Source organism: Hakea prostrata, chromosome 4 (assembly GCF_041222555.1).
Source record: "Hakea prostrata isolate BN-2017 chromosome 4, UWA_Hpros_2, whole genome shotgun sequence".
Lineage (NCBI taxonomy): Eukaryota > Viridiplantae > Streptophyta > Magnoliopsida > Proteales > Proteaceae > Hakea > Hakea prostrata.
The window spans coordinates 40,814,787-40,828,885 of record NC_142603.1 but is presented as its reverse complement, the minus strand read 5'-3'; the positions used below and the strand labels follow the sequence as shown (position 1 = coordinate 40,828,885).

The following is a 14,099-nucleotide window of genomic DNA, read 5'->3' as shown; positions in this document are numbered from 1 at the left end:
TGTATTATATTTTGACATGTGGGGCCTACATTTTTCTAGTACAGTTCAGCCAAGCAATTTACACGACTGTTAAGGCTCCAGGGGCGGAGCCAGGATTGAATATTGGGGGGGCCGAATATGGCTAGCCGCCTGGGCCTATGCGGGACCTACCGTGGGTCCCATCTCATAAAATTGTATTATATTTTGACATGTGGGGCCTACATTAAAAATTTAGGTAAATTAAGCTGAAATTCTAAGCGAGATTTGAATTTCCATTAATATGAATGAAATTTTAGAAAAAAGTTTAAAGATTAAAAAAAAATCAATGATTATGATTAGATTTGATAAAATCTATGGCTGAATTCTAACGAGATTGCCAATGGTGGATTAGTAGAGCGGTTAAAAGCCCAACTTCCCACGGGGAGGTTCTGGGTTTACACCCATCCGGCGCCACCTATATTAGTAATGCTCCCCCAACCTAATATATAAACTCTTTAGATTCCAAAAAAAATAAAATCTAACGAGATTCAAATTGCTATTAGTAGAATCAAATTTTAGGAGAAAGAAAGAACAACTAAATAAAAAAAATAAAATTAAACTTTATTAAATGAATATTAGAAAAATCGTGGTGAATGTGAGAGAGAGAGGAATAATTTGAGAAAGAGAGAGTGAATACTGATAACTGTGGAAAAGATTTCAAAAAATTCCAATGTCTGCTAACTACTCCAATATTTTGTGAGACGTGTGAGAAAAAAAAAAGAGAAGAAATAAGAATTAAAGAGGAGATTCATTAGAGAATAAATAAGAATGAAAATATGAGAAAGAATATAGAGAGAAATTCATGGATCGTAAATTAGTTTTTAATTATAATTTAACCCTTTATTCCTTTAAACTAAGGGTTTAATGATAACCATTTGATTATGATTAAGAATGACATTTGTACCCATCATCTATATCTTAGATTTTTATTTTTAGTTTTTGGAAAGGGGCCAAATAGTAGTATTTTACACGTAAAGTGAGAAAAATGAGGAAAATATCCCGTCCCTACGTGGCTCCGCCACTGTGTTCAGCCACCACCTTCCCAAATTTTAATGTTTCCAGAAACTTTAGCCACCGACAGCGGATGGGTGGGACCAAACTTTACGTTTGGTCTGTTTGGCTAATAATAGATTCAACAAAATGGCGGGCCCGGGCCCACCCACATGAAGCTGAAGAAGAGGGTGGGGGACATTAGGAAAAATTTTGGAAATGTGACGGATGGGTGGGTGTCCCTGGAAAACGCGTTCTACGTGATGTCGAGCTGGATGGAGTGGGACCCACTTCACCACCTCACCACCATCATCTGTTCTTTTCTGTTTTTTTATATCTTTGAGCATCTATTCTACTCTATGCAATCGCATTGTACAAACCATTTTGTCAAATTTATTTTTCAGAAATTGAGCTCGTGTAGTCGTGTGACGGGTATTAATCAACAACAGAAAATTTTCCTTCATGCACGGTCTTGACTCTTGCAGAACTTGTTATTCTCAAATAACAAATAATAATAAATAAAAAAAGGTAGCTTTGTTATTAGCTCTAGATTTCATGAATCTATAGATTTTTACAACCAAACGGGTAAAATTCTCAGATTCATGAATCCAAAGATTTGAAATCTCTGGATTCATGTGACCAAACAGGCCTTAGGCATTTACATAAGTTCTTGAGGTACCATCCATCAACAAGATTGAATTTTTCTTTGAGAGTATCGACATAGGTCCTTCGGAAATCAATGGTTTATTGTCGAGCCACGAGTTTTTCTTATTCGAAGATGGGAATATTTTGAAGGTCGCTCATGTGCTTTCTGCTTTTGGGTTCTCCTGGAACATGCTTGGAAACTGTATGAAGGAGGAAATTTGGTTGGCCAAATTGATGAGTTATTTGATGATTTGGATACAGTTTTTCTTAAATTTGGTTTTGTTGGTCATGTGAGTGGAATGTGTATTTGTGGTGTGACATTTGCAGGGAAATTAGGATTTTATGTGTTGGGATGTGAGATGAGTAAGATGGGGGTACTCTTTGGCAGGGAATGGAATGTTTTTCTTCATTACTCAGAAGAGTTTTTGGTGCAAAAGGTGGAATTCTTTTGTCGATTTGGTGTGAATAAGGTGCATGTGGCTTTGTTGCTTCTCGAGAACCCTGATATTCTAAACTATGACTTAAGAGAGCCCTATGTCGGTGTCTGATTTTTTGAAATATATTGGATTGAGCAAAGGGCAATTGGATTATGTTGTTCCTAAGTATCCACTATCCATATGTTTTGGGCATGAACAAGTTGGGTAATTTTCCACATTTGATGAGAGCAATGGATCCTAATCATAGTTCTTCGACAAGATCATCAATGGAGAATGTCATCTATTAACTAATTGCATTACAAGTAATCTTGAAGAAGACTTGGATATTGAGTTTAAACATCAACTGAAGATAATCCAAAATGCTTGGAATCACATGAATAAGATTGAGAAATTGAACTTTTACTTGGAATTGGGTTTGGAGAGAATGTCTCCACAATGAATGTCTTGTCTTTATTGCATGGGTCAACGGAAGAATTGCGGGAAAGGTTTGATTGCCTCTTGCAACAAGGTTTTGACTTCTGCAAACTTTGTAAGATGATAGCATTGAAGCTAGTTATCCTCAACCTGGATCCAAAAATGCTTGAACAAAAGGCGAACTTCATTTGCAAGGAGGCAGGGAGATCACTACAAGACCTTGAGATTTTCCCAGCTTGCTTGTGTTTTCATTTAGAAAATCATATCAAACCCACTGTTAGATTCTATAGATGGTTTACAGAAAAGGGTGGGAGTCCAACTAATTATTCCATTGCAAGCATTGTTGCCACTTCCCAAAAAAAATTGCTTTCTCATCTTTATAGAGGTCACCCAGCTGCTCCAAAACAATTCATGGGTTTCTCACCTAGAAGACCATCTGATAGTGATCAATGTGACATGGTTTATGCATCCCAAACTTGGTTTGCAATAGCATTGATTAACAACAACAAACATTATAACTGCAGACTCCAATGAGAACCAACATTTCATTTAGCTATCTCAGTCTGAGCCAATTTATTGTGGATTCATAATTTATAATGAAAAATCCAACCTCTCTATGTTATGAAGTAAAGGTAGGTCTACAATCGAAGAAGAAACAGTAGCAACAAAAAAAAAATAGTTCCATATATATATGCATAACTTTTTTCTAACCTCTTGTTTTTTCTGACCAAGACACAACCTCTCTAATAAAAAATTATATTCGAGAGCACATCACACGTGCATGTGCACGTGTTAAAATATAAAAAAACTTCATGGAACACCAACCCATGGTTATTCATCTATTTATTTGTCCGCATAACATCAATTAATGGTACATAATTAAATGTTTTTGCCATTTCATATTTAAATTTACAATTAATATAGATAACGTACATACTTAATGGTGTACAAACTTTTGCCTTGATGAAAAGTAGAACTAAGGAAAGAGAGAGAAGTACTTTAAATTCTTGTCTTTTTTTTCATCCAAAAGTAAGCTTATATAAAGCTCTCCAGCTGAAAATCCCTGGAGGCAATAAAAGAGTTCTTTAACATGAAATACGGGGGGCAATTCCACCAAATTCTAGAGATATTAAAATTTCTAGCCCCACGAGCAATGAAATCTGCATAAGTGTTGTTGGACCTACTAGTAAAAGTAAAAAACACAAACTCAAAAAACATCCTAAGCTTCAAAATCTCATCCACAATACAACAACATATCCAGTCTAAGGAATGACTCCCACCATTGAGGGCCTCAATTGCACCTTTGCAATCTGAGAAGATAACCAACTTGGTAATTTGAAGTGTTGCGCCAACAAAATCCCGTCCCTTACGCCTCTAATTCCACTGCAGTTATCGACATGCTAAGACCAAAATGTGCCTTTGTTGCTAGGAAATCTCAATGCCAGTCCCAGATGGTACAGCCTCGTCCACCCTTCTTACTTTGCTTATCCCAAGTGCTATCCACATAAACCTGAAAATGATAATCAACATCTAGTGAGTTGGAGCCAGATATTGTGTGGTCAATCTCTTCATGTGAAAGGTTCAACTGTACACATTGCACTTCATTATATAATGCCCAAAAACGATTCATCAATCCCTCTAAATGGGGCTGCTTCCCTTCAAAAACAAATTCATTTCGGGCAATCCATATAAGCCAACATAATGTACTCCAAATCATATCCACTAATTCCAATTCATTCGTGTGTTTATACTTAGATTGTATAAAGTTAATCCAATCATGCATAAATAGACCCAAAACTTTAGACACATCAATTCTAAGGGAAGAAACCTTCCAACAAGTTTTTGCAAAAGGACAGGAAATAACAGCAGGCATAGTAGATTCCACAGAAGAGGCACACAACAAGCATAAATGGGAAGGGCTACAACATCTGCTAAATAGATTCTTATTTGTGGTAATAGCATCACTAGCCGCCCTCCATATGAAATGCTTTATTTTTGAAAGATTTAGAATTTTTCAAATTTCCTTCCAAGAAGTAGAAGATGAAGAGGGAGAGGCAATGTTACCCGCTTCAGGAGATAATGTTAAACTAAGGAAATAGGCTGACTTCACTGTGAATTTTCCTTGTGTTTGTTTGATCCAAAACCAAGCATATGCGGTAGACTAGGAAAGAATGGGTAACATTAAAATTTCCTGCACCTCAAAAGGTGACAATAGGGAATCAAGAAGATTCTTGTTCCATTAATTTGTATCACAATCAATTAACTCTCCCACTAAGGTAGGACCATCAAGTAATGGAGAACTCATAATTCTTTTAGTAGGAAGAGAGGGAATCCAAGAATCTCTATAAATCAAAGTGGATTGTCCATTGTCAATTTCCCTCCCAATTCCCGAAATTAGCAAATCTCTTCCAGCCAGAATACTTTTCCATCCCCAAGAGCAGGACCTAGGTACCTCTACCTTAAATAAATCTTGATTTTGTAAATATTTTGCTAAAAGGGTATCAGGACAGTTGAGGAGTCTCCAGCTTTGTTTAGCCAATAGGGCCCTATTAAAACAGTTTAAATCTCTAAAACCCAAACCACCATCCACCTTTCTCTTACATAGAGTTTCCCAATTGCCTAGTTAATTCCTTGTCCTTTATTGTTTTTCCACCAGAACTCTCTGATTTTCTGATGGATCCGATTACAAAGATCTTGAGGAATTAAAAAACAAGACATAGCATACATAGGAAGAGCACATACAACTGTTTTAATTAGAATTTCCTTACTTGCTTGTGTAAGATACTTTTCCCTCCATCCAGTCAATTTTACACTAAGTTTATTCAAAATAAAGGAGAAAGTTCGAGATTTTGACTTACCAAAGGTGATAGGTAGACCTAAATAGATGCCATGTGAATGCACCTCCTGGATATCCAAAGTAGTTGTTACCTCAGATCTGGTACCTGCTGGAGTATGAGAGCTGAAGAGCACTTTGGACTTATCGGAATTGATGTGAAATCCTGATATCGATTCGTACTTAGTGCTTCCAAGATGAAAAGGTCTTTAAATGCTTGTCTTGTCTCTAATAAAAAGGTCTTTATTTGCTTCTTCTTTTTTGGGCCAAAATTTTATTTGCTAGAGCGTCCTAATTGCATAATATTTAGTTAATTTAATTAAAAATAAGAAAAAGTATCATGACAGCTTTTTAATTAATCTAATGGGACTGTACGATAAGAGTTACACAATCATATGGAAAAAAATCATCTGCTGTGCACAGCAGTGCGGCATCATAGTTTGACACGTGTATCAGATTAAAAAACTGAGTTTTAAATGAAAAATACCCACATTTGTGACCCGTTTTAGCCAACCCCAACTGTTTCTGAAAAAAGGGAAAACCGACCAGAAAATTTCTCATCGTTTGCCATTTCAACTCCATCTTCTTCTTCTGGCAATACTTTCTGCTCAAGTTAAAAGATCGTAGCTGAGAATAACGTGTGCCTCTGCGTTTATGTTAGTGAATGTATAATACATAGATGAAAAAGCTTAAAATTCATTTCCTAATAAACGAAAGTTAAACAAAACGATAGTTGATCTACAGAAAGGAATAAAGATAATTGGAGGAAAAAATTTTAAAATAAAAGAAGAAAGCTGCAAATCCTATAGCTTATACCACTGGTTAAAAACAACCGAATTGAAAATTTTCAACTTCTAGACCAACTAACCGAGGCAATTAATTTCAGAGTAAGCGAAAGACGACTCCAGACAATTGTATAAATCTTACACAAGTAGCAACGATGGTCGAGAGGGAGCCGGAGGCGGAAGGTTGTTATCCTTCAGAAGCGTCTAAGTTTGCGATGGTGGAGCAATAGATGAGGAAGAGGAACAATAATGAAGAAAAAAGCAATAGATATGGAAGAGACCATGGAAGAAGGCAGTGAAAGGGAAGAAGATGGAGTTGAAATGGCAAACGATGAGCAAATTTTTAGGTGGGTTTTCCCTTTTTTTTTCAGAAACGGGTGGTGTTGGCTAAACGGGTCATAAACGGGGTATTTTTCATTTAAAACTTAGCTTTTTAATCTAAGCCATTAATTAAGAATTTTACATTTGTCAAACTGTGGTGCCGCACTTGCGTGCACAACAAACGATTTATCCTCTCAATTTTCTAATCCTCCATATATGGTTAATTTTTAATTTTACAATCATTACACGTAGCTTATTTAGATATTATAGTCTCCCAGTCATATCTCTTGCTCTAAAATACTCGACTTTAAAAAATCAACTACAATAAGGTTTACTTGTCATCACATGCCCATTTTATATCCATTTTATTTTACTTTGCTATTCTACTTTATTGAGTTGATGTAACCAATCTCCGTTCCGTAGTTGCTTGGAATCAACCTTCTAAGTTACTTTTAAACGACTAAATAAATGTCACCCCTCTGCTACACAAATTACTTTATTGCGAGGATTTTCAGAAGAAGATAACTGAAGGGAAGAAGAAAGAAGAGAGAAAAACTGAAAAATATTCGTGGGAGATAAGAAAGATGCAAGAAGTAAAATAACAAGAGTGGTTGTAGGGGAAGAAGTTGCAAGTCATAAAAGAAGACATGAAATAATTGAATGTAGGGTTTTTAATTCAAGGTTATTATTATTTTTTAAGAAAGTTTAACTTACATCAGTACTTAACTGTGGTTGCTTAATAGCCGGGATGTTATTAATAAAGTGATTTGTTTAAGAGGTGATATTATTTTAAGGAGTAGTAACTCACAAGTGTGGATTTTATTTGTACTCCTCTCATACCCTTTTATTATTTTAAAGGAAGCCTCAGTTTGGATTGTAGTCTGCGACTTGCTTGCATGAAGCCAAAACGCTAGTAATCATTGGTCAGTCATACAGCTGTGAATTCATTCTCGAGCCTTTTATACACTGCTCGTCCCATTTTGGGAATTGGACATGCCCAAAATCGCTACCTTAACTACAAGGATGGAGATGCCAGATGTAGAGCTAGCGACTAGAGTGATCTAGAAGGTGTGGCTAGATCACCTTCTTTTCAAGGAGAGCTAATGCTTGTTGGCCACCTTTTGAATACTTACAAGATGGAAAAGAAATGGGTTCCTTCCCAAATATGTGCAGAGAGAAGTGAGGAGAGTACATAAGGATAAATAATCCCAATCCTAAACCCTATTCGCGCTAAAAAAGAAAAAGAAAGCACTTTGTGGTAAGGCTGCTCATTTCCCACATATATAAATTCATATGTCCTAAAAGAAGATTAAAAACCAACCATGAAGTGAGAGAATTGTGTTCATTTCATAGTCTTTAACCATATATTTAGAATTTATCAAAAAATCATAAATTTAGAAGAAAATCTATCTTATATATTAAGTATATATATATATATATATATATATATATATATATATATATATATATATATAATTAGGTTCATTTTCTTTCTTTTTGGTTACAAAACATGGTCAAAAGACCCAAAAAAACAAAACCAAATCAAACTGAAGCACAATTCTTGAGAAAATCCTCTCTAAGGATGTCTGTCATTTCTTGTGGGGGATCATTGAAAAAGACCAGATCATCTCTTCCAATTAGCCATCTCTTAAACAACCAATCAGCAGCCTTGTTATTTTGATGTCTCACATGACCAAATCTAACATGACCTCGAGAAGCATATAGGCTTTGAATTTGAGCAACTAATCTTCCCATCGATCCTTGCTCGTTAACTTCTGGGTCCAGTAACCTTATGGCCTTCAGCGAGTCTGATTCTATTTGGAGTGGTCATGCTCCCATATCCAACGTTACCTTTACCCCTTCTTTGATTGCTCTCATTTTTGCCTCTACTACATGGCATAGAGGAATCTTGATAGCAAATCCTCCTCTGAACAGGCCTTCTTGATCCCGGATCACCCCAACTAATTGAGTGTAGCATTCCTTCACTTTCACAACAGCAGATTCGTGTTGCACTTAAATCATCCTCTTCTAGGGCATGTCTACCCTAAAACTTCCAACTCTTTACTTGGATCAAGAACAGGGCTTCGGCATGTTGTCCAAGCTTCTTTATTGGCTCGATAAAATATTTCGATAATGAGCACACCATTCCTTGGTCTGGAAAAATTTACCTCATGGATATCTCGATTTCGTCATCCCCAAAGAAATTGTAGGGTACATTCAAATCGCTCAGGCCAATCGTTGCTCCATTTGGCAACAAACCCACAGATATTAGCATAGATCCATTCCTGCTTTTCGCACCTAAAAACCATATTTGATATCGCGGTTTAATCATACGTTTCCAAATGCTTCTTGCAAAGCAACAATCCCTAAATACATATAATACATCTTCCACCTCTGTCATGCAAAGATTGCATTTATCATTATCTTGAAGATACAAGTGGCGCTTTCTAGCATTAGTCATCAACTTATTCTTTACAACTAGCCAAAAGAAATTGTAAAATTGGTTTGAGAGATGAAGTCTCCAAGAAGTATTCCAAAAATTTTCATCGAATATTCCAATATCTACAGCTGGTTCGTTCTTTATCAATGTCTCATATGCAAAACGTATCGAAAAAATACCTTTAGTAGATGGGATCCAAGACATGACATCAGATCCATTGTTACTAGAGGGGAGTGAGAAATAACTTCTAGAGCTCAGTATAATGGAGAAATGTAAGAGGAGCTCAGTATTTATGAATAAGGTTTAAAATATCGGTATCGAATATCTTATTGACTTTAAGAGATATATTATCTAGTATCAAATATTGTATTGTATGGAATAATTTATTTTAATGGAATCCAACAAAAAGATATTATCCACATATAACGTATATATTATATCTGATATGGATATACATCGACGTGGAATACTCTAAAGCTTGCTCGTGTGGTGGAAAGAATTTGTAACGGCTTTTTTGAACTTAATTTCATGCAACTTTACCGTTGAAGAAACTTATGGTGGCAATGCAACTGTCCAATCATGAATGTGGGTGACAATACCAAATACACATCACGTAATTCCCATGTTGCGGTTTGTCTTGGTGTCGGATGGAAAGAACCTCATTAATTGTTCTCAGAAGACGACGGATGGGATATTTAAGAAAAAAATAAAAAGACGGATGGGACATTTTTAAGCTTTTTCTTTCTTGTTTCTCTCTTCTCTTCTAGGGGCACATGGCATCTTCCCATCTTCTCAGCCAAAGTGAAACTCTCATTGCTGCTCCACCAACTAGTTGCCCATATAACCCTCTTTCTTTTTTTGGTTCAAAACTGGTTGCTCATATAACAAACCTTGCGTATGCATTTTGGATTCTTCCTCATTATAAAAATCTCTGCCATCTCAAAGCACTTGCCACGTGGTAAAAAAATTACCGCATGACATGATACACATGATACAAGAACCCATGATCATGGATATTAGGCACTTAAGGGTTCAAGCTGCGACTCTTGCTTAGGGTACAATAGTCTGTTTTCCATCACACATTTAATTAAGGGGGAGATTGAGAAAATAAATAATAAATATTTAAAGGTGGATTCACTATTAAATGTGTGATGGAAAAGTATAAAAGAAAGGAAAGGTGGTGGCTGAACGGCCGTGTAAATTGCTTGACTGAACGGTTCTAGAAATCCTATCATTAAATTTGGTAGGATTAAATCTGAATTGTCCATCATAAACGATTCAGACTTAATTCAATACATTTAATGGTAGGATTTATTTACAATCATTCTATTTATGCCTAAAAGAAATAGACTTATGGTAGAGGATTCAAATTCTAAAAGTTGTTACTTTGTAAATTATAAAGTCTCTTACATTTTATGAAGACAACTAGGCGAAAATAAGGTTTTATTGCTTTTAAACTTGATATGTCTAAAGCTTATTACAGAACTGAATAAAAGGTTTTATCTAGTATGTTCTCTTTCTTAGATTTTCACCAACATTGGTGCAATTTGGTCCTTAAAATCAATAGTTGTCATTTTGGGTGTTTCTCAGACAACGCCGGGGCTTCACCAGGGTTGCCCCTTGAGCCCATATATAATGGAGGTTTTGTCGAGACTTCTTAATGAGTATAGAAGATTGAATTTGTTTAAGGGCATCAAAATTGCCAACACAACTCTTGAGATCTCGCATTTATTTTTGGCGGATGACACATTCCTCTTCTGTCAGGCGGAAGTTGATGATATTATCGCAATTAAGGCTGCATTGGAACTATTCTCTAATGTGACTGGCCAAGAAATTAATTTTGAGAAAAGTGAGGCGTTTTTCAGTTGAAATGTCAATAAGTGTGTCAAAAGCCCAATCTTGTCGATCTTGGGCATCTTCTTAAATGAAATAGGATGCCTTGTATCCAGGTATTTGTCTCTTTAATTAGAAAGCCAGGAGTAAGAATCTCAAATTTCTACTAGGAAAAATTTGTAGGCATTTTGCTGAATGGAAAGCTACCTTGTTATCTTTTGCAGGAAGGGAGGTCCCCATTAAATCAATTTTGCAACCATTGTCAGTTTACCATATGCAATGCTTCCGCTTTACCATATACAATGTTTATATGTATATGTATTCCCCTAAACAACATATCTTTTTTCTTCTTCTTTCTTTTTCTTTTTCTTTTCTTGTTCTTCCCCCCTCCTCCCCCCAATCCCAATCTGAGGTTCATCCTGACTAGCTTATGTGCACTTTAGCTACATCATCAGAGGAGCTTTATATAACTAATATAGGCGGGGCTCCACCCCTGACCCAGAGGGGTTCGAACCCTGACCTCCTATGTGGAAGTGTTGGTCTTTTACGAACTGAGCCATCCTTCGAAGATATACATTGACAGTTTTAAATCATAAATCATTTCCATAATCTCTACTGCACCACACTCAATACCATTTTTCAAAAACCATACAATATCTTTTTTGAAACGATTTGATGTAATACAATTTAAGCAGATAATTTCAATTTCCAACTTCATAGCATTATCATACCACAAATATGTGAGATCAGTTAAGATTGCATTGTACCAATTAATCCTTCATAGAAAGCCAGATCAAGTGAACATTTTCTTAAGAAAAGATTACTCACTTCTGATAAAAGTTTGATTTAATATTTGACAATTTAAATTTTATTGCCAACAAGTAACATGATCGTGCATAAGATCATCAACAAGGACAAAATTTCTACCTTTTATTGAAGACAGATCAATAATTCTACCTTACCTTTAATTTGGATGCAGGAATTATACTCAGAGGCAGAAACCATTTTCCCTTCAATTGATGTTGGAGTTTTATGAGTAGCTAGGTTAGGTAGTTGTTTGGAAATAGGGCTCCACTGCTTTCTTTATTTGTCATGTACAAGGGATACATTGCATGTTCACTATTTCCGGCCATGAATGAAAGCTTGAACTGGAACCTTACAAATGGCACTTCATAGGTGATGGTCCCATGCGTCCGATAACAAGTACCACCTAACCACAAGCAAGCATGCTCTTCCATTTGGAAGTGTGAGTTTGGCTTTCTTTTCCTCTCAATCAAATTTTTATTTGTAGAGAAGTTTTTAATTAAGAATTTTGATTATGTTTTGAGTTTTTATTTATTTATTTATTTATTATTATTATTATTTTTCGGATAGAAGTGAATTCCATTAACTAAAAGGAGAACCTCTTACAACCTACAACTAACTGATCAAACATAAGTATCCATCGTATATTGGTGGGTAGGACTAAAATGTTAAGAAAAACATCTTGAGTGAGGGCACTTTCCTTTGCTAGAACATCAGTTATTATGTTTGCTTCCCGATAAATATGTTGAATATTAAATGCATTGAAGGATTGTTTGGAGTTCTTATATGCACATTCTTTTTTACTTTGCAACGAAACTAGTGACCCTTTCTGGTCTGCCAAAAACAATAAATAAATCTATTTCGTTGGTCACAGCTTCATATTACCTTATTTCTCTAATTATCCCTTCATCCTTAACATGTCCATCATTGCCTTTTAAAAATTACAAATAAATTCATAACAGGTGTAATTTTTTTTATTATTATTCTTTTTTGTTTTTTAGAACGGATAGTTTTATATTATGGAGTGGGGATTATAATGTATACCATCAAAGAGAGTCGAATCCATGATCTCTTCATTAAAAAGACTAGTCCTTGATCCTTTATATTTGAGTGTGTGATCTTTCACTACAAAAAAACCTGAAACTGTTACCAAAAATATATGGCTACGATTTATGACCATCGCCGCTGTCGTTGCCTAAACTGGCATCGCGGAAAATCTGTGATAGATTTTTGGGTTCGACTGGGAAAATATTTTTGGAAGTCATTTAAAATATTATTATTTAACCTATTATTATGGTTTATTGTCGTTTAAAAGTATCAATTGCTAATATTCTAGTAATTAATTTATAATAATACTTCACGGAACATCGTTGAACCAAACAAGTACGTTGAACTAGAAGATTTATATGTATATTTTTGAAAGACAGCTCACATTGTGTTCTAGGTAAATTTCATAAGGCAATGGGTCGGAGGTGAAGCCCTCCTGTTATATTTAAATAATTATACAAAGCTATTCTTTGAGGATATAGTCAAGATACACATAAAAAAATTGACCCAAACAAACCTCAACTCCGAAAAAAATAAATTATATGAATACCATGATGTTAAGAGGTTGAAAAATTCTTTAAAAAAAAAAGATTATGCAGGTGAAACCATGCAATTTTCATAGCATGTTTTAACTCAAAAGAGGTTGCTAGTTTGCTATCAATTTGTTAGTTGTGGCACTTTAAACTAATGATAAATATACCATTATCAGGAAGATGGCGATGTATCATACATACATACATGTCACACATAATTTCTAAATGTGATTAAATATTAAAAATAAGTAAAAATTAATATTTTAATAAAATATATACAATATAGCCACGTATTTGGATTCTACTATCAGTATCTCTCACGTCAGGTATTGGGTAGCATGTTAGGTGACACTTTCACTTGAAATTTTGTATTAGGAAACTAAAGACTAAATTATCGCATGACAAGGTCAAGTGTATCCATTCCTCGAGAGAATTGATAAAATAAGAATCTTTGCTTTTTTTTGGTATAAAATAACAATCTTTGTTAGTTCACACAAATATACACTCGCATTTATACCCTTAAATCCACCGTTTTTAAGTTCTACTCAACATGATGACCATGTAATAATTAAGGGCTACCTAATTCAAACCCTAATCATGATTATCAAGTGTAAGTTATGAACACATTTGCTCAAATTAATTCGAAATGCACATGGATTAATCATTATTATAAAATAAAAAAGGATAAATAAAAATAAAATGTTCCTTTTTCATTCTTTTTCCTTTTTTTGGTTCAACATCACATTTTGGATTAGAATCCATTTATTAGGAAAAATGATTCATTTTTTAATAATAAATCATAAAAAATTTCTCACTTGGTTGATTACTTGAATATAAGTGACACACTAATTAAGTAGTTACGATTGAGAGAAAAAAATATAATAAATATAGGGAATGAATATGAAAAAAGGTAACAGTAAAATTTATATCCTTCCTTGTCCTTGTTCACTGTGATTTTTTTTGTTAATCTCCATCACCGTGGTTCGTCGATTTGGAACG

General features: G+C 34.8%; 1 pseudogene; it reads left to right on the top strand.

Annotated features, from left to right (window-relative positions):
- The first annotated feature begins 1,181 nt into the window (after positions 1-1,181).
- Positions 1,182-3,038, top strand: LOC149018893 (transcription termination factor MTEF18, mitochondrial pseudogene; annotated as a pseudogene).
- The last annotated feature ends 11,061 nt before the right edge of the window (positions 3,039-14,099 follow it).